Raw genomic sequence first — 24,707 nt, 5'->3', positions numbered from 1 at the left:
ATCTAAAACAATTACATATTTAATTTGTCAGCTTTTTTCATTTCAGTTCAGCAAATACAAATACAAACAGGTTTTTACTTAATTTCGTAACACGTTATTTATCATATATTCAGGCATGTTAAATGAGTAAAAGTACCTGTCCAAATATGTTTATCTTAAATGTGTGTAAGACACATCTTGAAGATTTCCTCTTGGTATATGTTTTAAGCAGATGTGAAAAAAGTTCACATCAGTTTAATGTCCAATTGGAATGTAATGAGAATGTCTTCGAACAATTAAATTATTTATAATGATTGTGTTAATGTCGTTACGATTTAGCTGATATGTGTTGCAATTTAAAGCAATATTCCTCTCAACCCGCCCCAGAAAGTCTGTCGGCTTCTCCATTCAATCGTTAAACATCTATTTTGATGCAAATAAATATCCTTAATTGTGCTCACGAATCCCTATGATCAACTGACAACTTTTTCATGAAGAAGTGGCAAAATAATGTCCTTGTATTTTGCGAATTTTAAAGACACGTTGCTTTTCACATATCAATAGTGAAAGTACGTCATTATTTGCTTCAAACGGTAACGCTAAGTCGTTCGAACAAGATGAAATCATACGTGTCGATAGATTCATGTGATAGCAAATTTCATTAAAAAAGCAGCTATTATACACATAACTTGTTTAAAACGCCGTCAACGTTTATGAACATTAAGTGTAATTTCCACGACACTTCATACACCGATGACATGCTGAACATGTTGTTCAAATGTTAAATTAACGAATCTCACTAGGTATTTACACTCTCAAAGAGTTCCCATTACAATATGGACCTTTTGATTTAATACCGGATGAATTTAACGTTCTAAATTCTAAATGGGTGAATCAAAAGTCCGTTCAACATAGAATGGAGGGACCTGTATTTAACAAGGCGGTTCATATTGCTTGTGTAAAATAACTTATACACATGTCAGTTGATACAGATTCATACAGTGCATGTGGAAAGTTCATACGATATTTTATGTTTAGCAATATTGACCTAGTGCGCGGTAATTTATATTAATGCCAGTTAATGCAGCATAAAACATGTTAACAAAATGGGGAAAGCTAAAACAACATTTCATTATAATATTATCACATTTATAATTTGCTAAACAGCATAACTATTGTTCGAAGATAAATCAGAATTTAAGTACATCTACATAACCACACGCATACTATCATACAACAGAGTAAACAAACCAAAATATTTAATATTTTGTACTATTAATAGTTTATGGATATAACTACCATGCGTATGTAGATTCAGTTAAGACTTGATGAATCATATCTATTCAAATAGTGACACGGTTCTATTTAATTAACACATAACATGCTCTTGTGTGATTTGTTTTGCCGGAATAATTACATGCGCATCATGATAAATGTAATGTGCATCGCAGCAATTATGTTATTCTCGACACCTAAAAAAACATTAGACGGATTAACAAAAAGCCGTTTTTCAGTAATGGCTTCGGGACACGTTTTACTATTGTTAACAAACTTTATAATTCCTTAATCAAATTGGATTTTATTAAGTGCAACGACACTTCTTCAATACAACAACAATGGAGAAATATAATGGTAAATACACAGTTAGATTTTTCAAATATGTTCGTGTAACCAAAATATCATTACTCAAAAATGCATGAATTAATCTAATACCTAAATTTACTACTTGCATTTCAATGTACTGGGTTATGAAATATATGGTACACATTAATGCTTGTTTGCTCCTTCGACTTGATTTCTTTTTTGCGGTGCGTCTGATGCCAAACGTATATTAGACAAGACAAGACTTGACAACATCTGCCGATGTAATAACCGAACCAGGCATATGACAAATTGGTTTTAAGGTCAAGAGTTGACACTGTCTGTTCAAGCAACACACACATTAAGACGCCAGCGACGATATGCGTGCGAAAAGAACAGCAAAAAACGTGTTGTTTGCCAAATAATCAAAGTGCGAACAGTGATCTACTTTTTGTTGGCAATTTGTATACATATAGAACTCGTGTTGAATTATTTTTGCGCCGGTGTTTGGTATTGTTTAAATATTGAACATGTATCTTTTAAAATAAGAATTTTATATCGCATTTTATTCCAATCATAATGACTTTGTGTTACTGAGATACAAGAATATTTGATCTTTTAGACTGGTTGTAGTGTAAGGTTCGTCAATCATTTAAACCGGTGTGCACAGTGGAATTTTACATGATTGAGACAAAAGCTCGAGGATTATACTGTGTCTATCTTCTGTCGCAAAGAAGTGCTGCTTATGTGTTGTGAACTACTTAATTTGTAACGACAACGTATAGAAATGGCAAACTAACTGGCCATTCATAAACTTATAAAGTATTAGTCTACAGTATAGGACTTGGAATATTAGTTACACTACACAAAGTGTAACATTATTATGAAGCTAGAAAACGATAGTAGGACACATTTGTCGGCATTAGATTCCGGTATGTTTAATGTCGTGGGAAAGATATAAAAGTGGTAGAGTTTTTGAATGAGAGAAATTGCGATATGACAAGGGGCAAGGGGATGAGGAATCGTAATCAAAATAAAGTATGTTTATGAGATGGAGAAACGTTATATGCTATGTATATATCGGGTAAAAGACTGAACATGTTTCGATATCAATTAATTTGCTTCGTTTAACTGTCTTTAAAACCGAAGAGAATTACTTGCAAAGTTATTGTTTTGAAACTGGATATATTTTTAAAAAAGATCAGTTAAAATTGGTAAATTGAATACACAATGATATGTATCTTAAATCTCACCTTCATTTTCCGGGCACTTATGTCTATTCAAGCTGCTGCAATTCTTTCTCAAACGTTCGTTCATGTAGATTATTATACATCCGCTCACCATATTATTTATACTGGTAAATTGTGTGTTTATCTTTGTTTAGATTTGCCCTGAAAGATAAGGGTGAGCTTTTCTTACAGAAACCATAAGATTTATTGTTTATCAGAAAGCTAGCGAATGTGTTGTGATTTACATTAAATGCTGTGAACATCGTCATTATTACGAAGCAGATAAGACGTAAATTTCACCTACGCTAGAGATGATCACAAACAATGGGCGTGCACGTGAAATAATCACCATGTTGGTAAGTTTACGTTTTGTTCGCCTATCTTGAAGACTTCGAGGGCAGTTTCATTTTATAGATTGGGCAAATATTTTAAAGATGTTGCCCTGCTTATTATCGATAATTGTCCTAATGGCTTGCCTAATCCAGTTGAATCTTTTTAAGTTCTCTTTCATCGAGTATAGTAATATTATTCCATACTACATCAGCGCATTTTAGAACTGGGAATGTATATCGAGCGTACAAGTAAGTGATCTCATTAGATTGATTGTGTGCCATGCTTTTTTCTTGATTTATTCATTATGGTCAGGCGATGAACAAAGGCTAGAAAAGTTCAAAGCTAGATGTATGTGGGGCGAATTTTCTTTGGTTTGGCAGTGGTTTTTATAAATGGGGATGGGGATGATTTGGGCGGTTGATTTATGTATGAATCAATATTTTTGAAGCCATCGGGTGAGTCAACGTATTTATAACACACACGTGTTGCATACCACATGCGTATCACCATGAACGTTTATTAATTTGTACTCAATAGAAAACACGTCGCTCTTATTTGCAATAATATGACAGAGTCACAATTGCCTTGCTCTCATCTCGTATTTTAATGAAATACGTGGAACGTCATTGACAAATAGAGTCTTTACTGATTGCGAAGTATACCGTAATTCGAAATACCACTGACTGTTGTTTCAGGAAAAGACCAGTATAAATACTAAATGTAAACCATAACAATAAGAAGCTTTTTGATGAAAGAAGTTGGAATTATGATAAGATTAATTAAATGACAGCAGCGGTAGACACAAAACTTGTGAAAACCTGTTGCATAATATTTGACATAATAAACGGTCTTAAGTCTTCAAACGATTTTTGTTATCAAACAACAAGTTCCAGTATTTACGATATGTATTAATGATTTAGAACCATTAACTTATTTGGTAGATTTTCCAATTATTGTAGATTTAATTAAGCCGTTTTAAAACATTCAACATTATTTACTTAATTATAATCATGTATACAAAATACTGGTTCGATTTATGTTGAAGAGTCTTAAGTTGAAAGCAATTGCTCGGAAATTTATAAAACAAAATAAAACTTAATGACATTTCAATAATTTTCACAACATATGCGACTTGATACGTCTATACTTGCAGAGATCATTATCTTTCGAGGTCAATGCGCTTTTGTTACCTGGCAAAATTGCCATGTGGGAAAACGTGCAATATAAATTACTAAAAGTGTTTGTCGTATAAGCCAAACGACATGTTGGGACGTTCTGAACGCACATCGTTTGCTTTATTAGGAAAACATATATAATATGTAATGAGATGCATGCTTTCGGCGGTGCGGTTTTATGCATGGGTGTCAGCAGTAATATTATAATATTTATATTTATGATTTTCAAAGAGTTAATCAAATAATCGATGGGACCGAATCAATGTGTAAAAGTATTTTAAAACATCGGCAAGTCTTAAATGAGCACAGAGGGATAGATTGAAAACATATCGAAGACTTATATTTGCGAAAACGTAAACGTTATGTCATGAGACTGTTTAGTTTGTCTAAAAACAAAAGCCATTATGTTGTCATGAAATAAATCATACATTATACTTGTTTATTTCAATGCAAGCCATATTTTCAGTTCACGCCTGGTTAGATAAACCATTTGTAACATTTATTTCCTAATTAAACATTATCTTTACGAGATATTTTCTCGAAACACTTTTTTGTTCAGTAGACAACGAAGATGTGTTTGAAGTAGCATACCGACGAGGGTTGGTTAAATAAATACACATTATTTGAGATATTTTGTTACAGCTTTTTACACAACATCCAGTAATAAACCATCACATAATATGTGGAAAACAACTTACGCTGTCAACGAATCGCTGCTTAATTTGTGTATCGTTGGACAACAGCTCTCAAAAAATCTGTTAAACACACGTTCATGATAAAATCGCAGACAAAGGCCTCTTCGGTTCATTCTTGAATCCTATACATTAGTCTAACTTTTGATACATTCGTATTTGGTTCAAAACTATTATAAACAGTAATGGTTATTATCTTTGTTCGGACGAAACATACAATACGGAAATGTACTATGTATTATGTAATATGTCGCCCTATTGATAAAACATTTTAGTTTAATTATTCAAAACGTGAACGCGTTTGATGAATAGATTTATGCTGAATAAACATTGTATTGATCAAGATAGAAGCTGTTGACCTAAAATGTCAAAATATTGCTAAATAAAAATAACCATATCCGATGTGAATTGTATCATGTAACCAGAGCTGCGTAATGCTTGATAATAGCATTAATACATATCAAACGATTAAATGCGTTGAAAAGTCTGTTTTTTTTTATTTAACGATTATTGTTATGCCTTTTCGCTATAATTTATAATTGGTTTTAATGTTGAGTGGGTAATGTTATGAGTTCATTTGCATTCAAGCTCAAAACAATGTTGACTATACTCAGAATATTCTTTCACGTAAACATGTATTTTTAAATGTGAAATAACTCACTAAATATATCAAGACATGAAAAATAATTATTTAAATCGATATGTTTACACTTACCGAATAACAGGTGTTACTGTTTTAAGAATCATCTGAATGTTGTGGTGTCAGTACAACGTATTTTGTGCTACATTTATTGCTCGCTTTACTTTATATAAATATATAAGTATATATTATATATATTATCACACGCACTTACATAAGAAGTCAGATAAATTAACTTTGCATAATGCATAGGTAGCTTATATGGTTCATATATAACATAATTGATTTGTGCATATCTAAATTTGTAATTTATTGACCACATAATACCTCCTAATCATCCAAAATAAATATAACAGCGCAACACATTAACAAAAGATGGGCTACATAAATAGTAAGAAGCTTGATGTATATGTCATCTGATGTTTTTAGAGTAAACCACATTATTTTATTATGCATTACAAGCAAGTTCATTTGACATACTTCAAGCCTATGTTGCGTGTGATCGCTGATTAAGCTTATTACCCAAGAGAGAACAATATTTCCTGTCGCAAAATACTTTTAATACGACTTCGGTGGCGATATTGGACGGAAGTCAAAATTGAATCGTTCAGATTGTTTGTTATATTCAAGTACCCAGTGCCTAGGTTTACTTGTTGAATGTTCAGCTTGCGATCATAACAGTGCGCTTGTCTTGTCAGTGTGACTTCCGCGTAAACTTTAACAGTTTATTGACACGTGTGTGTTTGACAGAGTGTGAATTTGGACTACGTTTCTACCAGTTTCCAACCCCCATAACGTTCAAAAGCGGAAACCATAGCTTGTTTAATATAATTATGTTATATTTCGTTGTGTTTGCAATATCCCGAATAATTAAGGAAAATGGCCAATCTCATAAAAAGTATAAATTGTGGAAACACGCATTTTTTCCATGATTATGTTTTTGGAGTCGATATTTATTTATATTTTGATTAAATTATGCAAATAATACAAGTTGCACCACAATAATGAACAAACAATCCTTCATCATTTCTAAATAATCATTGTCACTATACACTCATGCACGGAACACATTTTATAATGTTAATAAGTCTTTAACTATGTACAGTTTTAAATATGGTTGAATGATAAAGCAATCATTATACCGCATCAAGCTATATTTGAAATAAACATGTGTCGTTCGAGTGTCAAATAATAACGTTACTCTAATATACGGTTCAAATGTCACGAATAAGTTTCAATGCACCAAGCTATTAAACCTCAAATGTAGAAATATTACTTGTTTAACATCACAATACATACAACATGTATCGCGTTTATTTACATTTTTGTCCACCAGTTTGCTGCATGAATTCTAATGTTGAAGTTGAGTGACCAACTCTGGTATGAATGATTAACTGAAAATAAATTTAAGGCAGTCAGGCATATGCCAATCATAAAACTTACACATCACTTTAACGGGCATGGACACGTCTGAAACTACAGCGTGCTGTTCAAACAAAACATATATTGGATATGGATTTGTTTTTAAATATACCCGAAGTCTTAAACTTACAACACTGTATTTAATGCGTACATATTACAGGGATGCACCCGACTATTTAAAATGTATATGCAGTACCAAAAGCTTCACATAAGCAAAGTTAAACATGCGTTTATGCCTGCTTTGTAGTAGCACTTTCTGTCAATGCACATGTATCGTTCGTTAATCATATAAATCTTAGTTTAACGACCTTTATCTTCAATTACGTCACACGCCTATTTATATAAGTCACTTACTGGTAACTTGCATATGTTGCAGTTAAAGCTAGTTTACCTTTAAACTAAAGCATATATTATATACTGCGTTTTCCAATAACTATGAATTGTAACATTTGTTATGTTCATGATAAGCATATAAATAGCATTGCTTTGTTCAAACGCAAATGGCTATATTACATAATAGCATGTGTCATTTTTTAGCAACGACTTCAAATTCATCTTATAATCTTCTATCAAACAAGCTACGCGGTTGGGAATGACCCTTCATCATGTTTAACGAGTACAGACTGAATTATAGTGTGCGTAACATTAAGCGGCTTTCCGCACCGATGCATTTTCGAATGTTAATTCTACTCACTGAATCGGTAAAGCAAACAGTTATGGACATTGATTGCGAAGAGTGATACATGTGAAATGATATTATTTTATTGATATACAAACACAAAACAATTATCTTTGACAGTGCAAACGAAGAATATTGTAGTGCAAAGGTACGTTGTATTTATTATATTATTATTATATGTTGGTAGGTTTTTGGCTCCGGTTTCACCAATACTTACTTATTCGTCTCACCAATTTGATGCTGTAATGTGACGGAAATATTACATGTCGTATGCTTTGATCTTAATAAATAAAACAATATCTGTATCATTCTATCTGCGGCGATATATTATTTTGTGTCCTCTATATTAGTTCGTACCACCTTAATTGTATTTGATAAACAAAGTTTGCACATTGTCCTCTAGAAAAACTCAACCAGATATTTTTGAACAATGATCATCATCAACAATATTATAAGCGTGGCGACTAAACAGGTGATTGCATTAAATATGTCCAGAATAAAAAGTGTAAATAATTTGTACGTAGAATTAAGTAACAAATAAACGCTTTATCATAATACAGATGTGGTTCAGGCAACATGTTTGAAAAGATTTTATTTGGCTGCATTATTTAATTATTTAGTTATTACACATGTTCGAGCTTTATACAGGTAGTGTATCAGGAGAATTAAATATTGTCGAATATTTTTGTTGCAATGTTTAGTTTCCATTTTGTGGTATTTTGATAACACATGGAAAGTAAATTACTTTGTTGCTGTGACGCGTAACAATTACTGTTTATTGTGAATCTTTTCCACAAGTTTATTTAAAAAGCTCTAAGTATAACAAGTGTCAATGTAGAATCAGGACATTGACATTTTCGTTCGACATATTGTTCATAAATACGTAAACCGGATTAAAATTGTTTTCACGCATGATATACCAGACTTTGACTATGGCTGAGGAAGTGTCATTACAATAATAATACACTCATATAATATCTACAAAGCTTTATTTATTACTGCTAATAACCTTTGTTGTTGAAAATTGTACATTTATCTTCGTGTTCGATCGTAATGTTGAAACGAGTTTATAATGTGTGATAAAATAATTGTATTGTAATATATATTGAAAACGTTAAGAATAGATTAAAAAATGGAAAGGATTCAAATTCGTTTTTATATGCAAATTATCATGTTTCAATGTAAAATGGTTAATTCCAATGGGGTTTAAGTTGATAAAAATATTCGCATTCGAAGATTAAGTTATTAAATTTGTATTAACAATGAATTTAAAGAGACATATATAAACATAAAATGATAATTTAAAAATAACATTTGATTAGATTGTTCAGCCAACCGTTGCATCGACATTGTAGTAAAAACAAATCACAAATCCTTGATAGTTTACGTCGGTCTGATGGTTAACTTTCGCATTACACTGTGGGTTGAGGTTAACCGATAGACTTAAGGTACAATTATCGGGTATAATTGAGACACGCATGATTTGTGAGGCACATTCCGAATACTATTTAACCCTTTCCCACTTAGAATCAAAGTGAAAATTGCTATTTGCAAACAGCATAAGACCAGAACAGCCTGCACGTAACTCGCAGTCTGTTTAGGTTTTATGCTGTTTGCTGCTAAGGGTTGGAAATGAAGCATTAAAAACTTCGATCAAATAATAAAGGTCTTTAATTAAATGCAACTTTCTAAGGGACTACAAATGCGTCCAAATACGTATCTAAGTGGTAAATGGTATAAATGATTTATTAAATTGTTATTTCCGGTTACTCCGTTCGTGTCTGTGCCGGTTAAATATTATTTTCAAGAACTGTAATATAACACAGTTTCATTGCACAAATATTCCCGAAAGCTGTTGCACTAACTTGATAACCTGGATATAACGATGTATACTGTCGTCTTGTTGTGAATATCGTAGTGTATAGTCAAATAAGATAATTAGGGGATCCATGAAAAGTGGGCTAAAGGCTTACAGTAAATTATGCATGTGTATTAAACATGTATATTATAATATGTAATGTAGATCCTTTTAACTTTTACAAACAAATTTAAGCGTATGTTCTCTCGCATATATTTAGGTAGGTCGCACTATCAAACCCAATGGGTATATTTGGATGGTTTAAACAACGCTATGTGTCTTTTATGGAAATATATTTTGATTCTTCAATCAAATATTTGAATAATTAATAGGTATGTTCATTTTATACAAAGGTTTCATAATATTTTAGAAATGGAAAATGGTTTATTTTTGTACGTGGAATGCATCTGTGCTCATATTAAAAACAAACACGAATTTGTATATTTCAGCTATCTCCGGTTAGTGAGCGAATATACTTCGCTTTAACTATGAGTCCACCTTAATTTCATATTATTGTTGTATCTTCGGTAGTTTTTTATCAAGTAGCTTATCAAGTGGTTTACATGTAACTATTGTAAACTTAAAGGGGGTAACACAACTTGCGTTATTTACTGGGAAAAGTAAAGTAAACCTTAGTAAATGTTAAGAATAAATAATAGTGGAGAACATCAATGACACATTGTGTTGTCAATATGTGTATTAAGTTTTCAATCAGTTGTGCGTATTTGATATCAATGTTTGTTTTATGGTCTTATATTTTGCAAAATTAACTTTCTCCGTGTTTGTTAAGAAAGCCTTTAAGCAAAAGCCCACTTATATCAGGTATTTTGAAATTGAAAAAGAGAAAACGTTGTTTACCTAATATTTCAATGTTACAGTTTGCAGATTTATAACTCATAATGAAAGTAAGCATCTATTCAAAAGTAGACATTTCAGTTACCATGTTGTTTTTTATTCGGGAAATCTCATGAAGTAGTCGTGAACGTCAGTGTATTCTATGTCATTAAGTTATTTATGTAACTCTTATGCGCATATGAATAAACCCCTTGTCGGATAAACCTTACCATTTCATATTTACTGGAGATATTAAATGCTTTCCTTTCACGTCGTTAGTAGGCAACGTATGCATTTAATACATGAGATTGGCGCAATTTAAGGCAGTCATAATGTAACGATTAGCAAAATCAGTTGCAATGCGAGAGAAATAATTATTGTATTCTTATGATATCATTTCGATCCATCACTTTAAAAATAATTACGTCTATAACATGTCCACGAACGAAAATAAATCAACACATATGACGTGACAATAAATATTTCTAATTGTATACAATAACTGTTTCGATAATGTAATGTTTAAATGTCAACTCTTTTTCAAAACTGGAAACAATTAAAGACAAGTGATTTATTAGCAAGCAAAAAGCAGTATTATTCTTTAGATGAACATAACTTTTAAAAGGTCACTTATGTAAAAAACCAAACATGCAGAAGAATACGGTCTGCCAGCAAGCCAATTGCCTTTTTAATTCCGAATGGGTGTAAAGACTTAACGATAGCTCTATATATTTGAGACCATGTAATAGCACATGCCATTTATCTATACTTCTCTAGTCAACGTTTGACGCTGTCATTATCCCATGCAAAACGATCAGGAAGTAAGACTTCTAGTAGTAAAGTATAGTTATCATTATAATTGACAGAAAAGATTTAATAATGTAACAGACGTGATTTGTTGCATCATCGTTATTCTCAGCGGATGAACAACTACTTGTCGTCTTGAATTCTTAGATAAACAATGTCACTTGTGTATTAATCTGGAGAAGTAATATTCGTTCGATCAGCATTTATTAGTGCATGGTTGTTGGTTTTTACACATGGTTAATGGTTACACATTAAGTTCATGGTTGTCACCAAACAGCCATTTACATTATAAGTACCTATTTATATCCATATATTATTTACAAACTGGATGAATGCGAAAAAAACCCAGAGCAGTCTCGCAACAAACACAAACTTTATTGCATTGTATTTCCAGTAAGTAATCGGATCCGATAGTTGATAGTGCCCGGTGCATGTCATAAGAATGGCGACACTAGAAATTCATAGTATAGCTTCGACTTAAAGGGGCCTTTTCACAGATTTCGCCATGTATTGAAGTTTGTCATTAAATGCTTAATATTGATAATTTAAACATTTTACGTAAAAATCTCCAGTAAAAACAAGAATAAAAGTTTAAAAAAGTATAAAAGTAACCCTTAACTGGGCTCGAATCACTGACCCCTGGAGTCCTGGAGTAAAAGTATTCCGCATCGACCACTCGGCCATCCGTGCTCATGCTATGAGGAGATGTATTTTTAGTTGTGAGCTTTAGCTCACAACTAATTTTACAGAGCAAGTTTTGCAAGTCAGTCTGCATTGTATTACGCTAAGAACGATAACTGCGAGTCACTACGCTAGGAGCGACAACCACTGCCTGTTTATACTTAACCTCTGGTACACTGCAATAGAAAGCCTGACAGTATGCAAAACAATAAGAGCTTTAAGGTTTAAGAGCTTGTTCAACGATATTGGCCATTCTTGTGTTTATAACAGCTTGTGTGACGACATTTGCCAGTTTGTTATTAAAATCTGTACATATTGGCTGCTTTCAGGGAAAACGGGGATTAATGCTCCATTAAAAATCTGTCATGTCGGCAAAATTGTTGCGCAATAGTAAAACTATAGATACATTATAAGATACACATAACACGACATGTACATGATTATAGGCTTGTTATTTTTAGCAAGGAAACAACATTCTAAAGATGGTTGTCAGCGCAGCAACCAATTGTGAAAAAAGAGACATATTGTTGTTATTTTGTCAAAGTTATCTCTATAACATAAATATGACGATAAACAGTGCGCACACATCTCGACCTGTGCTTTAAGACACACTCGTTATACTTTTAGATGGGTTGTGTTCATTTCAAACTTGCGATATAAAAAACTGAGTTGCGTCTAAAATTATGCAATAGCGAACAACTTCAGTGCCTTCAGCGCTATGATTTACTATATACATTTGTATATATATTAGCAATCCTCGTAGTTTCACAAAATATAACGACAACAACAGAACTTTCCAAATTAGTCAATCGTTTCGCGTTTCAACGCTTTATACTTTTCATGTTTTCAAATCGTCAAATGATGCATATAATGGGTATTTTAGAGCATGGTTAATGTTCAGTATTACTGTTTCCTCATTAATATAATAACTTAAACGAAAATTGGCGAGATTTAAACAACTTTTTTAATTTTATCAGATTACCAAATCGTGAAAAGATTACCAAATCGTGAAAAGGCTCCTTTTATATCGAACAGGTCTGGGACATATAAACAGGAAGATTTTATATGCGAGTAGTCGCCATGACTAATGCCCATATTTTTATCTCTTTCATGCATTTATTTAAATTGCTTCTGATAAAAAGGTCTTCTCTGAAACATATGTCCGCAACGCACTGTTGGATTCACGACCGTTTGGTGACAAATGTGGGTCAGAGCTTCAGACAAATCCATTTCTTTCGGGTTTCGGAAGACGACACCTTGCTTAGACATATACACCAATGTTTGATTCGGTTCAATTGCAAATGGTGGAATAACTGTTAAAAACAACAGCACGATTATCGATTCGGGCTTTTTCTAAAAGAAGAAATGATCGCATCTTAACAAGTATGTACCCTCCGACCTATTATGAAGATAATGTTCACAAGTGTTCATTAGACCTGGGCACATAAAGGTATACCTCCTTGTGTAAAAGTAAAACCGATTCGTACGAAATTCAAAATAATGCCAACGATTACAATTTTATTTTATTTAAAACATATAGTTCTAAGAACATCACACCGTGAGTTATTAATGTATGTATGCATTCATTAACAAATAAACAGAACGGCTCTAATTGTAAGACCAGTTTGTTAAAACATTACTATACTATGTTACCGCGGACCTCAGTATACCATATACATTCCCTATTTCGGTTTGAACTAAGTTAAAACCGTATTTAACATAAAATATAACATAAAATATATTTTATCGAACGAATATATATTTTTGTAAGTTTCGTATACCACCGAAAAATATTTTAAATTAGTAAATTTTAAAATACTCGTGAAGTGTATCACGATATGTCTGTTTGTGAGATACTAATTGATAATTGCTTGGTATAACATTTAATTGATTTACAGAACTGTATTATTCATAAGGAACATTTAATTCTTAAAATAAACGCGTAATGACATTTAAAGATTAAATATTTTACACCGAAATAAAAATTATATACACGCTAATATAATAATAACCAAATTGAAAACAAATTTAATACATTTAATAATGAAGAATATATGCAAAAGCAAGCTTTTAATAAAGGTAATTCGTTTTGGTATCTTTATTTGTTGTTAATTATTTAACAAAATAATTTTAAAAGTTTGTGTTTAGTAATGTATAGTACTATTTAATGGTGTAATACATTTTCACTACTTAACAAATAGCGAAAAACACAATTAAATGGTTAGAAACATTCGTATGTATGAGCCAAATTCCATATTGCAAATTAAGCGCATAACCGATTAATTAAGGCAGCACGAAGTTAAAAAATCAACACATGTCGATGTTTTATTTTTTGTTAAGTTCAATTACTTAATTCGCATTGAACTGAACAGTCAGCTTCGTTTAATCTATTGTAACAATGTCGAGTTTGTAAGTTATTTATTGATATTGCACTTATTTAGTTGTCATTCATAAGTAAACTTGCTGTTTTGAACGAAGAATCAATCAACGCTATACAGTGGTTTATTTTAACCTACATATTAATCATATATTGGTTACTATGTATCTTGACATCAACATTGTTAAAATTGTGTGCAATATTTTAATATTCCATTATTTATATTCAGATAGTTTTATATTACTTTTTTAAAATATGCAGCAAAACATATTTGATGCATAGCATTTCGAATGATAAAATGTATTTGTACGGGTGTCAGTTTTTAAGTACAGTCCAACTCATGAAAGGAAATTCGTTAGAAATCTATCCAAAGTCTCACTTATTTTGATCTCCAAATGCAATATTTAATTCTAGAAACTAAAGTATGTTCCTAAATGTATGTTCCGTAAATAATGAAATGTGTTTCAAAGATGTTTTTAGCCATTCTTGATAAGTGCTTTTGGTATTGTTTACCTTAACGGGCTGGTAAGTTTTTGTTTAATCACTCTCCAAATGGTCAATTATCATATATTAGATTTGCCAAAAAGGGTTTCATAGGAATAAGTGATCGTTAGCAGCATGAAACAATACATTCATGAAAGCCGTTCCAAGACTGGAAATGATATTTGACTTAAAAATACGGTCGGTTGAAATTTAAATAAGTTTAATAAAATATACGGAACACATTATATATGTTATAAAAGAATAAAAGCAAATAAATATTAAACATAATGTATTAATATTATATAATTTAGAAAAATATGTTCATGTTCAGTTTTCAAGGTTTTTTGTACAATGTTTAATAGATGATTGAGCTAGGATTGTCGAAATTGTATGCGTCAGTCTCATATCTTTCAAAATGGTATACGTTTGCTATCAACCACAGAATGAGGTCGTGAACGCATCTTTGATAAATGGCATTATTTTAACTGGGTGCTCATTAACAGACTTAATTTTCGCAGAATAATACAATAATCAATGGAAACATGTTTTCCAATTACTTCAAGATGTCGGTTAAGTCTTGTGTTGTGGACTTAAATAATCTTAATATGTTTATTTATTGTTGTTTTATTGGTTATATTTATTTATAATCCCTCAGAAGTTTCTGTAAAACTTTTTTTTTGTTTAGTGTCGAGTTGTTATAATTATACTCAAATAAGACGTAACCTGTAAGAAACTCTTAACTGTAGCTTGGCACTTTTGTTTGCCTTTTGTTACAGCGACTTCGTAAAAACAACAGATGGTTAGTAACAACATAGCAAACTACATCAAACCGTTTAGCTATTTTATAGAATTGGAATGCTTTTGTACTAAAATCATTCAACACCTTTTAGTGCATCTGTTGAAAGAAAAATCAAGGCTGATTAGTAGCTTTCAAATAGAACACAACACAATATCATCACTTTATCTTGCTTGTGTTATTTGACTGCCTAACCACATTACATTGTTATTCATATTGTTTAACATTTGCATGCGACAGTGGTAATAACTACGCTGAAAATAAACGTAAGACAATATTGCAAATCAAGAATCTTTGATTTCCCATGACACTATTGTCTTTCATTCATACGCTTTAAAGGAACTAAAGGAAGTATGTATGGTTATAAACCGGAAATTCCTGAAGCTGCAGTCTGATAAACAATGAGCTGACTCAACTCGCACTGTTATCTTGCGTAATAATGGACGTATACCAGAAGAATATGGGCACATCAATTAAAAAACTTTTTTATTTTGTATATCTATCATCCAGTGCAAAATTCTAATTGTTTGTTTCAAAGAAGAGACATATCTATTTACGGCTTCGAAAAGTCTAAATTGACAAGTAACAACTCTCGCGGTAAGTTCGAGTCAGAAATGTAGATTACCGATTAGGAGCCTTGAAATTAAGTATAGGTACCTGTGATCAGAGGGTATAAATCATACCTGTTTGGTTTATGCAACCAGCAAATTGTCTTAGCTTTAATTATGTGTTAACTTATAATCATATAAGAAAAACATAGGTACACATCATACTACTGCCGTGAAAAGATGGTAAACGAAAACAAGTTTTTTTTGTACCATTAATAGTTTTTCCGACCAGGTTCATAAGTGAGATAAGTCATTGTGGTGATAAAAAAAGAAACTGGTTATATGGCCAAATTCAAAAATAATGACAACCATTTGGACGTTGCAATCAGATTGTTTGTGTGTTTTGTGGTTGATTCATGTTAACTAATCACGTCTTATGGAGCATATGTTTGAATTAAATATTGAATACTGTAATTTCGTCTTACACTCTAGATGGGCTTTTTGGTTTACCGACATGTAATGTTGCATTTTATTAAAAAAATCTTTGATTGATAACTGTTAAAAATAGTTTGATAAAAATAATAAAAATGATCCTTAAAACAACGTTATACGCTTATATTTTAAACTGACATTTTCCCGTTGATCAGTTTTCTATATTTGATATTTTAGAAATACAATTAAGTTGAAGCATGCAAACATGCCAAATACAACTGAGATACAAAAGTACTACAAAACCAACATAGAGTAACATACAAACACGAATACCTAAATAATAATTTACTTAGAGAAACACATATGACCAACATGACGTGTTTACATTTTTTTGCAGGCAATACATGATGTACTAATAAGGACGTAGGCCTTATGAAATGACAATTTATAAACATGACAAGCCATATTTGCGTGTGCACTTTTAAAATATTATTAAAAAATTGTCTGCTTGAATGCGTTTTAGGATAGTTCGGAACGGCACAGATTTATGAAGAAAATGGAACTCCTTTGAGTATAAATCATGCACGTTAACAATTCACCCTTATATATAAGATACACTTGCTGCATAAAGTATTTCTTCAATTCAACGATGAACTTATTATTTTTCTTATCATGTCTATTACATCTATTGAAACAAGTTCTGCTGTATTACATTTTCACGAAGGTATTGTTGTCATAAATGATATATTTTCTTAACTTATTGTCGTTTGTCATGATTAAATAACTTTGACACCACAAGTACTAAAAAATAAAACTGGATGCTATGCATACGTAGAAGTTCACTAAATGATAAATGATAGCGCGACACGGGTCTGTACGTGTGGGGTAAAGGGTCTTATAAATAAACAAGATAGTTCACATTGCTAGATAAAGTACGTTTATACACACGTCTATACAACCAAACAAAGTAATAGTTACATAAGAACATTATTATGATATGATTGCATATTTAGAAATATAAATCGAGACACCACCGAAACAAATAAGTAAAGGTACGTTTATATGATTTATGGTGATTAACACAGATAATGCCATTTAAGAGCAAATGCGTAACATAACTATTAATGGAACGCAATCACGCCTCGGCTTAGGAAATCGATATTTAAAAGACATTCATGTATTACATAGAGACACATATTTAAAGAATCAGGATAAAATGAAAGTGCAATCGTCCACATTGGCTTTGCTTAATTTGAAACTAAGAGAGTCTATTGGTGAATAAGAACTCGATGTTCAAACAGCCTCATGAAAGCGCACATACGCATTTTCATTCAAAGACTTTCTGTATCAAATCTAATTAGGCGCTAACACGGTTTCCAGTATATTTACACAACACGTCTTTTGAGATTAGTTTTGTCGGAATAATGACTTTTGACTCGGCAGAGAGGAAATGGGCGTTGAACCAATTTATAAAACGCGTTGCTGAGCACATAGAAAACAAATACTGGGACTGATTATCAATCAAATATTTTCCCTTTCAGAAATGTCTTTTGGGACACGCAAGGTATAACAATAGAAGAGGAACAAATAACACGATAGCATGTGTTTTCTGTTTCAAAATCCAATATAACATAACAAGTGACAGGATAAATTTAACTGTACTACTAAATACTTAAATTTCCCAACACAAATAGATCAACATATTATATTAAAGTATATTTAAATATTGTGTTATATAACCATTGCAATGAAAACCTTGACCTTTATTCACCAACGCGTGCAACATTTCTGATTTCAATCATCTATATCTCATACGTTAAGAATAACGTATAAAGTCATACAATTGCCAATGTGTATGGATGTACTCTTACATGAATATCTAGTTATTGTTCTTTTAACTTCATAAAGACACCTTGTGCATTTTCATTTGCGAGGTGCCGTATGCAACGCACGTTTCCGACAAGAAAATACTTGACAACTGCAAACGATCTAATAAAAGAAGCCATGTATTTTTTTGTAAGCTTTCAAAATGTGTTACAATCTCAGAACTCATTATTAGGAAGTAACGTCTATAATATATGAGTGTCATTAACAGAAAAGACAAAATCATCTTAATGTACAAACGCTGATAAATATAACTATTTATTTCTGAAAAAAACACACACTCAAAGTCTGAATTCATGGATTCCAAGACTTTGTAAAGCTTACACACGCAGGTCTCTAAACTGAAACATACCCGTTTGAAATACGTTTTTGTGGACAGGAAGCTTTTAAAGTAATGTTTCTTAAATATTCTCGTTTTAGGCAAGTTGACGATACATTTTACCGACATTCTAGAAGGTAAAGAGAGAACAAACTAAGATGACGTATTAAATGTTTTGAGCGTTGATGAAAACAGAGCCAATGATCAACGTGACCCAGTGATGAAAACACCATCTATATTTCAAACGGTTGAAATTTATAAACTTATGTTGTAAACTGTAATTATTTGTTGTAAATACATACATATTGTGAAATAAACTGCAAAGTTATCACCTTCTTCATTAGTATCATACATGATGATACACGTAAATAGATTCCAAGACCAAACGTTTTACTTACACCTTTTTAAATTCACTCACCCTAGTTTAATTCTTGCTGGTTGGTTCTTTCCTATTCTTGCTATTTCGTGGATCCGTTCGACGCGCACGTGTTAATAAGACGTATACATGTTCAATAACTCACGCACAATAACCACTTGTTACCTGATTGGGTTATTCATTGGCATTGATCATTAAATTTTGCAGTATAATCATTGCATTTCATTAATTCGGTTTCTTTAACGCTTTCGACCGAGTTTAAGCCCAAATACATAGCATTGACCGTTTCAATGTAGTGAACAGCTCATTTATCATTTTATAACGTTTTTTTTATCGTATTGTGTTTATTGTCCAGTATCGTAAATGCATGTAGATTTTTCTTAAAAAATGATGTATAGAGTATTAATACGAACTTGTCCTCGTTATACTGTTTCTGGAGTGTAATTTATTGTTTATATTTTGATTAAAATAATGTAAATATTACTTTAAAATGAACGATATACCCTTAACATTTGTAAAAATTCCTAGTCACTACACAAATCATACAATAATACACGGGACTTTATATAAACTATTAACTAGTCAATAACTATGTTCAGTTTTAAACATAGATGATTATAGAGCAATCATTATTACGCATGAGTCTATATTATAAATCAACAACTGTCTTTCGAGCGTCAAATAAAAACGTAAATGTTATAAACGATTCAAATGTCTTGCATTTGGTTTAATGGACCAAGCTATAAAACCTAAAATGTTGAAATGTCGCTTGTTACACAACACATTAAATACAACATTGACCGAATCTATTAACAAATATGCTCCACCAATAGGCTGCTTGCATTATAAAAGGGTGTTATTTTGTGACTTACTCCTTGATCTGGTTGATTTACTTAACGATTATCTGAGCAATAAACTTAAGGCTGTCAAGCATAATAAAATAAAATAATATTTATACAACTTTCAAAGGGACTGGACACATCTGAAGATACAACAGAAAGTTCACATAAAGCAGAAATCGAAATATGAAGAGGTATACAATGGTCTTAAATGTTTGTTTAATTAAATACACTCGTCGCCTTAAAAAAAACAACGCTTAATTTATGTGGTAATATTACAATAATACACATGCATGTGTAAATTGTGTTTAGACGTACACAAACGTGGAAATAAGAAAACGTAACTGTTGCGTTCATACCTGCTTTGTAGTATATATTGATAGCAATTTATGTCAATGCATATGTATCATATTTTTATATATTTATTTTCATTAACATACGCTACCTTCAATTAAATAACAGGCCTATTTATAATATTCTCCTTTTGGTTCCCTGTGTTGTAGTTTACCGTTAAAATATATTATGCATTATATACTGAGTTTTCCAATAAATATGAATGTAAATATTCGTGATTACTCAGTGTAAGTAAATTAATAACACTGCCTTTTTTCAAACAAACATGGCTATATTAAATTAATAAATGTGTTGCTATTGAATAACGACTAACAATACATCTTATGATCTTAAGTCAAACAATCTCACGATCGGGAATGGACATGGACGAAGTTAAACGATTACAAACTGAATAATATATCGCGTAACACTAAGCGGCTTTCCGACCCGATGCTTTTTCGAATGTTCATTCTGCTCACTGAATCTGTTAACAAACAGTTGTGAACATTGATTGCAAAGAGTGATACGTGTGAGATGCAATTATTGTATTGATATATAAACACTAAATAATTGTCGTTGAATGTGCAACGGAAGAATAATGTAGTAAAAAAGGTATGTTGTTGTTTGTATCGCTTTCAGGGATGTGTATGTTTGCAATAGCGATATAAGTTAATTATTTAATTCATTCTGAATTTTGTAATGCTTTTCAAAGAAGATGATGGTAATGTATGTACGGGAAAAAACATGTTAATTTGCTATGTCTTTTTTTCAAAGCGGATCGCAATTAGAAGAACGAACACTTTGTTAACGACCGTGAAGGATTGTTTATGTAAATATTAAGTTTTTATTGGAATACATTAGTTAAGTATAATCGCACATTTTTGAGAGTAATATGCCATATCTTCAGATGATTACAGTTTGTGTAAATTTTTGTTTCAATGTTTTGTTTGCGTTTTATAACATACGGAAAGCAAATTACATCGTTGCGTTATCGCTTAACACTTACTCTGTAAGTAATTCCTTTAGAAAGTCTATTCAACATATTCGTACTATAGTAAGTGTAAAATTAGACGCAGGGCATTGACATTTTAACTCGACATTGTTCATAAATAAGTAAAGCGTTTAAAAATCATATTCAAGCGTCATATAACAGACTTTGGCTATGGTTGTTAGAAGTGTCAGAACCATATCAAATAACTTTTAAAAAGCTTTATTTTGTTCGGTTAATTTCCTTTGTTGTCGAATATTGCGACGATAATTCTTGTTTTAGATCTCAACATAGGCACACGTTTATGGGTGCCACATAAACTATTTTTATTGAAGTATTTATTGACACGGCTGCATGAAAAAATTTAAAGTAAACAATGTGAATACTATAGTAAATATGTTGGTATAAGCAATTATATTGGTTTCATGGTAGAATGGTCAAATCAAAGTAATTTAAATTGGACAAAATATTCACACTCAGTTATTTATTTTATATAACCATACATTCAAACATAAATGAAAACACATATTATATTAGATTTTAAATAAAGTGTTGCATCGACAATTTAATAAACGTATCATCTATATCATCTATCCATGAAAATTAACGATGTTATTATAGCTTGCTTGAGCGGCACACAACTTTCCTGTTGTTAACCTTTAAGATACCGTTATCTCTAACTTATGATTCTGTAATGCATGAAGGGTTAGGCAGATCGGGAAGATTCTTTCAATGTTTTATTTAATTGTGATAATATTTTATTCTTCCCTGGTCTGTTCTAGCTAGAAATGTTTTGTTCAATAATTGTGTTATGAAACTTTTAAATGGCAAATAATAAACCCTACACGTTCCACATTTACGCAGACCTAATGCAATACAAATAGCGACGCATAACATGTCGTCTTGATTTTAATACTCGACATAAGTGATCTTTAAAGATCAGTATTAGATCCATGGAAAGTGTGTGACAGGCTTATCGTTGAATCGCCATGCACAATAATGATTTAATTTATATTATCAATTTTCATAGAAATTTAAGTATACCTTGTTAATCATGTTTCATTACGTGGCAACATAAGCAAACCGTTACATTTTATAAACGCTTGTTATCCAAATCCCACGGATTTGCATATTCGTTAAAGTATTGGATTTGCTTTTGTTTGTCTCTGGCTATCTAGAAATATCGTATTTTAATTCCAGTCGTCATATTATAATCCATACATGTTCATTCTTCATTCACATATACAATTTAGTAATTGTAATGCAATAAAATGGTTTCGGAATACTGTGGAAATTTTTAATTGTTTCTATCAGTAGATCTGTAAACGATTGTTAACGATTGTGCTAGGGCCCAAACTAAACACATTTTTGCATTTGCCACATATCTCCGTTTAGTCTGCGAATATTACGCTGCTTTAAAATTATGATTTATTACACGCAATATTTCTTTATTAAAACACTCAAATGCAACCAGCTATTTGGTATTTTGGTATACGTGTAGTTCACGTTCTATTTTGCTAAATAAGTTTCAGAGTAACCCTCACGGATGACAACACATATGTGTGTTTTGTTACAATATATGCAGCAAGACACATTTGTTGAAACAATATTACACAGTTATATGAGCAGCATGCTTATCATTGCTTGGGATGCGTGTTGTGAAGTCCGAAAACTTCCGCAACCAATTAACAGTTCTGTGAAATCTGACGAGATGCCAAAAAGCACAATTTGGAAACGAATATTGGTTACAAGCTCCAATGAGTATATTCAAAGCCAGGGGGAAACAAATTCTCACAAATTCTGAGTTTTGATACTTTGTATAAAATGTTTAAATATCAGGCGTACGTTCTTATTTAAGCTCTTTGAAGTCAGTTATGTCGTATATGAAAATAATAGCCTAAATTGTTTTACAGTTATATATTCACGTAGACAAAAAAGGCGCTAATTCGGTTTCATTTTCTTTTGAGATAAATTAAATGTGTGATAATGGTCACTTATGGAGAAATTCTCACACTTTCACCCTACATCTAGCTAAAATAATCATGTATGACTTCACGCAATGATTATTTTTTAAACATGTAAGTTGCAGACACATAAAAACACTTTATATTATTAAAATTTCCTTACGTTCCTATATAACTTACAAACTGGCTGACACAAAAGCAACACAGAAGTTTCGCGACAAACAATATCTCTATCACTATTGTATTTCCAATAAGTAATCAGATCTTATAGCGGATAATGTGAATAGTGCATGGAATAAGAACGACTACAATAGACATTTATAGTATATTTTCGACTTAAATATCGCATAGGTCCGGAAAGAAATAAACCAGATGTTATTTGAAATGCTTGCCATACCTAATGCCCACATTTTTCATTTCGTTTTGCATTTTGTAAATGTGATTCTGATGAAAAGGCCTTCTCTGAAAAATGCTCTGTAACGCACTGTCGGTTTTACGACCTGTTTAAAACAAATGTTGTTAAAAGCTGTAGACAAAGCAATTTCGTTGGATATTTGAAGACGACACACTGTTTGAACATATACACGAATGTTGAATTAAGTTCTATTGCAGAATTATGTAATAATATCCAGAATACAAGAACGATTCCAGATTCCAGCGAACGAAATTATGATCTCATCTCAAAGGGGCCTTTTCAGGTTTTGGTTAATTGACAAAATAAAAAAAAACCATCGTTTCAGATTCGCAAATTTTCACTGTAGTTATTATATATGTGAAGAAACAGTAATTCTGATCATATACCATGCTCTAAAATATCCATTATATGCATCTTTTGACGATTTATAAACCTGAAAATTATAAAGCGTTGCAACGCGAAACGATTGAATAATTTTTAGAGTTCTGTTGTTGTCGTTATATTGTGTGATACTATGAGGATTTCTTATATATATTATAAAATACACTCATTTTATGAGCACGGCTTGCCGAATGGTCTTAGCGATAAACGTTTACTCAGGGGTCAGTGGTTCAAGCCAATTTGAGGGTTACTCTCTTGCTTTTTTAAATGTTATTCTTGTTTTTTTACTGGAGGCTTTTTAGATCCAATGTTTACTTTAATCAATATACAGCATTTTATGACATTTTTTTTTTTTAAAGTCCATTTAAGAAGTGTGTTCACAATCGTTGATTAAACCTTGGTACACTTAGTTATATCGTATTTTGTATATTACCAATGCTTAAGAAAATAAAAGAAAAAGATTAACGTTTAATTTATTTACATATAAGAAATTTACAGCGAAAGGTTTGTTTATAAACATAGGCATTCATTAACATATTAACATTACGGCTATACTAATTTGAAATATATGAAGCATGTGACTAGTATTAGTTGTATGACCAGTTTGCTCACACTTTCCTTTAGTCAGCATGTTTTACCGCCGACCTGTATATACCGTTTAC

This window comes from Dreissena polymorpha, chromosome 2 (assembly GCF_020536995.1).
Source record: "Dreissena polymorpha isolate Duluth1 chromosome 2, UMN_Dpol_1.0, whole genome shotgun sequence".
Lineage (NCBI taxonomy): Eukaryota > Metazoa > Mollusca > Bivalvia > Myida > Dreissenidae > Dreissena > Dreissena polymorpha.
The sequence above is the reverse complement of the archived record's forward strand: the minus strand, read 5'-3'. Positions refer to the sequence as shown.